Source organism: Malus sylvestris, chromosome 8, assembly GCF_916048215.2.
Source record: "Malus sylvestris chromosome 8, drMalSylv7.2, whole genome shotgun sequence".
Lineage (NCBI taxonomy): Eukaryota > Viridiplantae > Streptophyta > Magnoliopsida > Rosales > Rosaceae > Malus > Malus sylvestris.
In genome coordinates, this window is record NC_062267.1 from 21,208,066 (window position 1) to 21,218,053 (window position 9,988).

General features: G+C 37.2%; 1 long non-coding RNA gene across 1 annotated transcript; it reads left to right on the forward strand.

The window, feature by feature from the left end:
• The first annotated feature begins 313 nt into the window (after nt 1-313).
• Nucleotides 314-3,601, forward strand: LOC126632888 (uncharacterized). Its single transcript, XR_007626858.1, has 2 exons — nt 314-666; nt 1,530-3,601. It is a non-coding gene; the product is annotated as an uncharacterized LOC126632888 (long non-coding RNA).
• Nucleotides 3,602-9,988: the final 6,387 nt, after the last annotated feature.

Here is a 9,988-nt window from a genome sequence, read left to right on the forward strand (position 1 = left end):
TGCCATCCCGTGGTCTCCGACAAAAGGATCCAATCTCACCGTATCTTTTCCTACTATATGTGGAGGGTCTTTCGGCTCTCATTGCCAAAAAGGAGTGTGGTAGGGGTGGGTTCAAAAAACCGAAAATCAAAAAAATCGAATCGAACATCAAACCAAAACCCAAAAAACCAAACTGAACGAAAAAATCGAACCAAACCAAATAATTATATTAAATTAATATTTTTTTTATTTTATTATTTAATCTGTTTTGAGTATTATCTTCAAAACCTAATTTCTAAGCCCAGTGTTCCCAAACTTATAAGCCCATATATTATTAAAAAAAGCCTTTTAACAACTAAATCGTAACATATCTTCTCTCACTTTGTTCTTTCTTTCACCCCGGCTACTACACCACTTCTCTCCATGTTCTTTCTTTTTCCTTTCCCCTTCCTCCATCTCCATTATTCACTCCCTCTTCCCTCTTCTTTTTTTCTTTTTTTGTCCCCAGCCGGATCTTTCCTCTCTCCCTCATCCACGACAATGCATGTCTTTCTATCTGCCCCGTAAATCCTCTGTTGCGTTTTCTGATCTCTCTCACTCTCTCTCTACTAAGAATCTTCCGGGGTTGCCAAGAATCCATACTCGCCGGCAGTCACAACAACTCTTCTGAGTCCAACTTTCAGAGGGGTAAGAGATATTTTGTTTGAAATTTGAACCCAAGATCTATGTGATGATGTGAATGAATTTTATAAATTTCTCTGAGATTTGTATCTTTGTAAGTTTCTGAATGAATTTTGTGATGGGTTTGTGAATTGGTGTGACTTTTTTCTGATGGGTTTGTTGAAATAAGATAGGAGTTGGACAAAAAAGAATTCTCTATAGCTTTGGTTTTGTATTTGCAGATAATTGTATGCAAAAGTGAGCACACTAGCCCTCCACCTCCATCCTCCAATGCCTCTAATTAGAGTGAAATTTGGTTTTTATTTATTAAATTTATTGTACCTGGCTTTTTTTATTCTTTGTACTAGTTAAGAATTCTTCTTATGGAGTTTTTTAATTAATTTTTTTTCATTTTGGTCTTAGCTTTCAATATTTTTGTTGTTGGTTTGTTGTGCACTTGCAGCCTTGGCTGTGAAGGTAAAAATAATTGATTTATATCTTTTTATCTTTTTCTATAATTTTTTCCACAGCAAAAACAAAGGAAAGGGGACAATAGCAGGTTGTTGCTGGTGTTCTTCCAAATTAAATTGAGTATGTAAGAAGAATTGCCCACATATCAATTTAAGGATTAAAATATAAAAAAACAGTGAAAAATCGGAGCCGAATTGAAACCGAACCCGAAAAACCAAAACGAAAATTAAACCAAACAAAAAAAAAAACCAAACCGAGCCGAACAATAACTTCAGTTCAGTTATCGATTTTGGCAAAAAACCAAACCGATCAGAATCGAACCCACCTCTACAGTGTGGGGCTCTTAGTGGAATTCGTATTTTTGAGGGTGCTCCAAATATTCATCACTTACTCTTTGCTGATGATAGCTTTTTATTCAGGAAAACGAGTCTTGATGATTGTGTGGTTATTCAACATATATTGGATGTATACTCTTAAGCGTCGGGGCAGACGGTAAATTTTTCAAAGAGTAGTGTTGCTTTCAGTGCAAATGTTGGGTCGAGGGAGCAAGCTTCTATAGCTGGGTTTCTTGGTGTTCAAGTGGTGGAGCAGCATGAACGCTACTTGGGGCGGCCCACCTTTGTGGGGAAAAAATAAGAAACAAACATTTTCCTACATTAAGGAACGAGTCCTGAATAGGCTATGTGGGTTGGAGAGAAAAATGTTTGAGTAGTGCGGGGCGTGAGCTTCTTATTAAAGTGGTTGCTCAGGCTCTTCCGGCATATGCTATGAATTGTTTCTTGCTTCCCAAGACCTTTTGTGATGATCTTCATAAGTTGATGGCTCGGTTTTGGTTGGGTAGTGATTCAAATGGGAGGAAGATACATTGGTGGTCTTGGGAAAAGCTTTGCAAACTGAAGGAGGGGGGAATAGGCTTTCGGGACTTATTTGCATTTAATCTAGCAGTTTTGGCTAAGCAGAGGTGGCGTATTTTCCAGCAACCTGGTTCTTTGGTGGCTCAACTTTTCAAGGCTCATTATTTTCCCACAATTTCTTTTTGGGAGGCACCTATTCCGAAGAGCTATTCGTATTGCTGGTCTAGTATTTTAAAGGCTCGGAAGGTGTTGGTCCGTGGTTCCATATGGGTTGTTGGGAATGGTGCGTCTATTAAGGTGTGGAAGGATAGATGGCTACTAAGACCTCACTCTTTCAAAGTCTTGTCTATTACTGCTACTGATCAGGTGGATGTGTGTGTCCATGAGCTAATTGATACGGATTCTTGCTCGTGGAAATTGGATGAGTTACATGATTTGTTTTTGAATGAGGATGTGAGTGAGGATGTGAGTTTGATTAGTACTATGCCGATAGTTTTCACTTACCGCCGAATCGGTTAGTGTGGCATTATAATGCTCAGGGTGAATATACTGTTAGCAGTGACTATCTGGTGGCTAGGGAGTTAGTGCAATCTCACATGGCGGGTGGGTCTACGTCGGAAGGGAGCAATGTTGTTTCATCTCTCTAGAAGTCCATATAGAAGGCTAAGATTCCTCCTAAGGTGAAAATTTTTACGTGGAAACTTAGTCAGGACATTATTCCGATTAAATTTAATCTTGCTAGGAAGGGGTGTACCTTGATATGGAGTGTGGGGCTCGTTCAGGTCATCTCGAAACGGATGGGCATGTGTTCCAGAAGTGTGTGTTTGAGAAGGCTGTGTGGTTAGGGTCTTTGTTGAGGGCTTGTATATTACCGAAACCGGGAGCGTTGATGCGAAAGTGGCTCATTTCAGTAGTTGAGAATCAAAAAGTAAGTTTGATCTTGTTTGCATGGTTCTTTGGGGTTTGTGGCAGGCTCGTAACTCCCTAATATGGGATGGGCAACGTGGACAACCTATAGAGGTAGTGCATAAGGTGGTGTGCTGGTATCAGACATTTTTGGTATCCCATGAAGTGCAGAGGGTCTCCAGGCCAGTTCATCGACTCAAATGGTTAACCCCCTCTGATGGATGGGTCAAAATCAATATTGATGGGGCCACACGGTTGGAGCATTTTTCTGGGGGAGTAGGAGCTGTATTGAAGGATGGGATGGGGACGTTTTTAGCAGCGGCAGCTTGGAGGAAGGAGGGTATTGGGTTTGCTCTTCATGTGAAGTTTAAGGCAGTTTTGGAGGGCCTTCGGTTGGCAGAGAGGTTACAGGTTCGACGGGTTATTGTGGAGAGTGATTCCACTCTCGCTATTGCTACTATCAATAACTACTCTCGGAATTTGTCCAAGTTTGGTCTGCTAGTGGAGGATGTCAGGCAAGTGGCGGAGTTGCTTTCCTCAGTCTAGTTTGTGCACTTGCTAAGAACATGTAATAGGGATGCCCATAGATTAGCTAAGTTTGCCATTTCAATTGGCAATGAATTTGTATGGTTAGAGGACCTTCCTAATCTCATTCAGGACCTCCTCAGCCAGGATCTGATGTGGTGCATTTGTTTTCAATAAAATATCGAGTTTTCTTTAAGAAAAAAGAATTCTAAAGACTTCATTCCATGTAGTGCCAAATCATTTGTTGTTGACCTATATAGATCAATATAGGAAATGACCAAGATGATATTAGGATCAACAAATAACAAACAATGAAATGGAATGACGTCGATGGACATTATTAGAGGGAAAAAATCATATTTAATTGCGTATTCTTCATTTTTAACATAAACACTTGACATGGCGTCATCATGGTGATATCAGCTTTGCCATTAAAATAGGGTATTCTACTATAATTAATATTGACTCATCTCATAAATGATAGTTGTTGAATAAATTAAAAAGAGGCAATTGTCTTAAGGAACCACCCTAGAAAATACAAAGCTGATCAAAGCATGCTATATGTTTTCAGATAGTCAAAGCGAAGAAAATTTCATTGCATTATTGCCTCTAAAAAGAATGTTTGGGTGCACAAAATGATTAAAAGTGGGGTAAATTATACTTTCATATCTCAGGTTTGGGATCTATTTCAATTCTTTATAACATCTTTAAAACATTTCACTTTCATACCTTAAGTACTATTTTATTTCAAAATAATACATCTATTACATTTTCCATCCATTGATCTGTTAAATGTTGACATGGCTGCCACGTATGTGCCACGTGGCTGCCAAATGTCTGCCATGTGGCAAATAAAATAATTTTTTTAATTTTTTTTTAAAACCTGAATTTTCTCAACAAAAAAAAAATTGAAACCCACATTTGCAAGAAGAATAAGAAGAGGCAGGAAGAAAGAAAAAGAAAAAAAAGTCCCTCCTCCCCCCAATGACCCAGAAGAAGAAGGAGGAGGAGGAGGAAGAAAATAAAATAAAAAATAAAAAAAATAGAAACCCACATCTACAAGAAGAAGAAGAGGAGGAGGAGGAGGAGGAGGATGAGGAGGAGGAAGAAGAAGAAGAAGAAGAAGAAGAAGAAGAAGAGGGAGGGTGGGGGGAGGGTCGCTGGGCAGGGGGGAGGGGACGGGAGGAGGGTCGCCGGGAGGGTGGGAGGGTCGCCGTGGGGGGGGGTTCTTCTTCTTTCTTTTTCTTCTTCTTCTAGTCGCTGGGGGGGGGGGGGGGACAAATTTTTTATTTTTTTTTTCTTTTCCTTCTTCTTCTCTTTCTTTTCCTCCTTCTGATCACTGGTTGCAGTTGTGGGTTTCAAATTTTTTTTTTTTTGTTGAGAAAATTCAGGTTTTTAAAAAAAAAATTAAAAAATTATTTTATTTGCCACGTGGTAGACATTTGGCAACCACGTCAGCATTTAACATATCAATGGATGGAAAATGTAACGGATGTATTATTTTGAAATAAAATAGTACTTAAGGTATGAAAGTGAAACATTTTAAAGATATTGTAAGGACTTGAAATAGACCTCAAACCTGAGGTATGAAAGTGTAATTTACCCTTAAAAGTGAGATTTACAAAGGAGGAAGTGTTATAGAGAGTGAGGACTAGAAAATTGAGGTCATCTCCAATTGAGAGGCCTAATGGGCTAAAAAGTCTATTTAATTTTGTTTTCCACTCTTTTTATTCTTCGTTTGGTGTTTCATTTTCTGTCCCCTTTTATGTTTGGCCATGTTGTTTCTTGTACTTTGAAATACTGCCTTTCTCCTCTGATGTGAGCTTTGCACAGTTTACAAGTGTTCCCCTGCCGAGGTATTTCTAGGACCGGGATCCTAGGACATCTTATGTTAGCGATTGATCCATGTGTTTGGGTTCAACCAAGTAGTCTTCTTTGTTTACTTTGTCTCTGATGAATTCCCAACAGTTTCCTGATTCAGGAGCTCTTCAATGTGGTCCCTCAGTACTCGGCAGCTTTTGGTGGCACCGGTGCTCTTAGGTTTTCTTTTCAAGCCCTTTGGCCCTATCATGTACCAAAAATAAAATCTCTGAATAAAAATTAAGTAGCGTACCACCAGTTACCACCACTGTTCTAATTAGTACCAATATTATTGTTTCATTGAAGTTCCATCTAAATTTGGAGAGGTTTTTGTTTTTAACCAAATGAAGTGATATCATACATGGCAATTCGTTTATTTGACTTTAATTTGTTAGATATTGGCATGAACTCTCTTGTTACTTAGGCTTGGTACACTACACATGTGCAACCTGAAATATTACGCATGCATTACTTTGCCTTAACCTTGTGTTGAAATTTTAGTTAAGTACACTTATGGACACTCATCAATATTCAATCAATAAAATAATTCTCAAATACACAAAATATTCACATCAATTAATAATTTTAGGAAAAAGGTAACCAATAATCTGGCTTATGATAATGGACTTAGTCACTGTTCTAAGGTTGTAAACGCCTCTTCACGTGTAGGTTATAGTAGCCGTCTATAGTTTTAAGATACAACCCTTCAAATATCACAGGATGTTTGACTCGCTAAGCACGATTACGGTACATGTGGTGCCAAGTGTATCGATTGCCCATTGATGAGGGATGAATAAGAGAGGATAGTAGGCTATGTAAATGGAGTAAATGTTAGAACGTTTGTTCTATCTGAGGAGTTTTCTATTCATAAAACTCTAAGCACATGTGACTCTTCCTATTAAATATAGTTGTTGACCCTAGAAATTACATGACCTATGTGGCACACAGGCCAAGTAAACTACTGAGCTAACTAGGTCCTTTTGTTGATGTAGGCATTCCAATTCACAACCAAGCTCTGTCAGGCAAATGAAATAAATGTGGTGATACAGTGGCGAACAAGCTGCTGACTTTTGCACTGAGCAACTTCAGCCGAGGAAGGAACATTCTCGGCATAGGTTTCTAAAACTTAAAGACAAGGCTTTGCAATTCACTACTAAGTTCAGGATCTTCTGCATCAGGTTCGACAACTTCAACTATATTTGTAAAAATATAAGTACATCAAATAACGATCTGTAAGGACAAAGATACTCAAAGGAAATGACCGATCATAGAACCCCTTTTCGCAAAAGAATTGAAGTGACCTCTTTTCGTATTATGTAATAGTTTGTAAAGTTGTAAACCATATGGTTGAGCTTTTGTTCATGGAAATTTACAGTTTACTTAATGAAAGGGAAAACAAATTCGCCGACTAGTTTTACCAAATGTACTTGTGTTTAGGTATCTAATTCGACAAGAATATGAAACATTGTAACGTAAAAATGGTAGAAATTGAAGACTTTATGTTTTGATAATATTTAAAAAAAATTGTAAGTGTAGGTAGAAGTTATTAATAATATTTAGTCAAACACAAGCCCAATGGGTCCTGAATACCCGAAATTATTTCAGGCTCAAATTGAACGCCTAAACGTTGACATAATTAATTAAAATAATTTAATTTAATCTATAAAGGGAAATGAATATTGTGGCTGATGGTTTGGCAAAGCTAGGTTTTTTTTTTTTTGGATATGGGTTGGATTATGTTGCATGATCATTCTCCTTCAATTGTTGATTTACTTTTAGATGATACTAGAGATTTATGTCTGCGTGTTGCTGCGGGATTGAAAATTGTATGAATCAGTAAATTAAAACAATCAATTCAATCAAGATCCATATTCTCAACAAACTGTAACAGAGAACATGATCAAGGATTTGATCACAATGCAAAAGGTCGAAATGCAGGAGATGTTGTCCAACAGATGGGGAGAATGAAGGAAGGAAGAACAGCGCATCGTTTCTATTTTTCCAGAAAAATATCTGCATAAATTTTTACTGGTTCGTTGTTCTTAGCAAGAAAGTGAGAAAGAGAAACAGAGAACTCGAGATCAGAGAGCCAGAAAACGTGAGGATTGAGAGGAAGAAAAGCCTTTGTGAGATACGGATCAAAAAGGATGGAAGGATCCTGAAGACCAAGCGTCAACATCCTATGGACGTAGACGGACGCGTGGCTAATATGGGCAAAACTGAGAATTCACTGTGGAGAAGCCAAAACAAAAGGCAGTCAGAGTAGCATTGCAAGGACATTTTCGCCATTTTACTGTTAATGAACAGTACCACCTGAGTTTGGGTTTTAGTATATATAAATATACATTTCAAAGTGTCCCAAATACCCAAGGAAATGTGGAAAATGAACTTCAATGTTGCTTACCTAACGGAATTCCATCAGCTTATAGTTCAATGATCATAAAAAGTTGCAAATTTGCAAGTTGCCACATAAATCCAAATGCGTGTGTTGGAAAACTACTGACAGATACTTCCCCAACGGCGATCCATTGGTAAACACAAATTGGTAAAAAAAAATAAGGCTTATATTTCCAAAGTGTTACAGATACCCAGTCATTGGGCATGTGAATCAACTGGTACAGAACCATAATCTGACGAACCTTCGTTGGGTAACAACTGTAAGGTTAATCAATGGGTCACAAATATCAAGTCACATGCATGGGGAGTCTACTGAATATGATATTACCTGATGGAGATCCTACGGGCAAGCACAATTAGTCAAAAGTTGAATTTCATATTTTTAATGTGTTACAGATATTCACCTCACATGTGGACAAATTCCACTAATTCAATACTGAAGCAATGAAGGTTCATCGGTAAATATATATGTGCATCTACTATAAATATCTTCCTTGTTATTCACTTTTCTAATGTTTCCTCTTACCAGCCACACGCATTATATGAAACTACTGTGCACGATCCAACCGTAAAAAAATGTTTAAATAAACTTGGAGATCATGTACACAAAAAATAAACATTCGGTGATTAGGAAATAGGCTGCAAACTTTGGACAGTTGGAAACAAAAATTCACAATTTAATTGTCGTTTTAGGTTCGATTAGGTTCATTTTTTGCAAATACAATCGTCAATCCCACAAGATTAAGATCAATGTTCTTGATGATGCACTAGTTATTGTGGTAAAAGTGGAGGCAACAAAAACCTTATATTATACTTAGTGGAAGTATAGAAGAAACACAAAGTGTTTTGGTTTTGAAGCTTTTGAATGAGACCCACATTGTACGAAACTAGTGTGCACGATCCAACTGTAAAATGTTTGCATAAACTTGTAGATCACGTACACAAAAAATCACCAAAAAGAACGTTCGGAGATTAGGAAATAGATTGCAAACTTTTGATGATTAGAAAGAAAAATTCACGATTTAACGGTCGTTTTAGGTCCGATTAGGATCATTTTTTGCAAATATAATCTTTGACCCCAAAATTATTAACGTCCATGATGATGCATTAATTATTTTAGAAAAAAGTGGAGCCAACAAAAACCTTATATTATACTTAGTGGAAGTATAAAAGAAACACAAAGTGTTTTTGTTTTGAAGCTTTTGAATGAAACCCACATTGTACGAAACTAGTGTGCACGATCCAACCGTAAAAAAATGTTTGCATAAATTTGGAGATCACGTACCAAAAATTATAAAATATGGATGTTTGGAGATTAGGAAATAGGTCACATACTTCCGACGGTTAGAAACAAAAATTCACGATTTAACGGTCGTTTTAGGTCTGATGACATACTTCAACCCGATTAGCCTTCCAGCTAAGGGTGGACATGTGCTGGCCATCACCAAATTGACAACAAAACCCCTACCATAGAGGTGAAGAAATACCATCCACTTAATGACAAAGCCATAAGTAAGTAAATTGGGATGTGAAATATTTCGAACCGACTCATTTGTTATTTAATCTATTATGTAGGTTCCCTACACAACCTCCCCACTTGGGGACACTTCTAAAACAAAATTCCAGTTTTGTATCACATTGATCTAAGCATAATAGTAGTGCACACATTAGTAATATGCAAAGTATGCGTTGTGTCATTCATAACCAAAAGTAATGTTATACAATTGATTATAGAGTAATAAGAACAAGCAGAAGTAAAACTACCCTATGAATGTAGGAAGTCCACACTACTGCCACGCTCACTTGTCCATCAGAACTTACGCTTTGCACTTGCTAAGACCTTAGGAGGCGTAAAACAAAGTGTGAGTAGATCATAATTATCAAGTTAAAATCATTTTCAACATACTAACTCCCATTTTGTAAAACATATATAGTTGGAAAACTACATAATAATATCTACTACCATAATAGTAAATGAAAATCACAATCAAATCATCAATAAAAAACACTCAAGCAATAGTTCAGAAATCATACCTGTATTCAGTTAATCACACTAACATCTACGAACGTAAGCATATCAAGCAGGTTAAGCTAGCATCTGTTGGAAATTTGAGTAGTTTGAGTAGAAATTTCCTTGTCCCACATTGGCCATTCCCAAAAGATTTTATCACTTTATAAGGTTTTGTCCTTTAAAGAAAGTGATTGGAGTAATAGGCCTAACATCTACGAACGTAAGCATATCAAGCAGGTTAAGCTAGCATCTGTTGGAAATTTGAGTAGTTTGAGTAGAAATTTCCTTGTCCCACATTGGCCATTTCCAAAAGATTTTATCACTT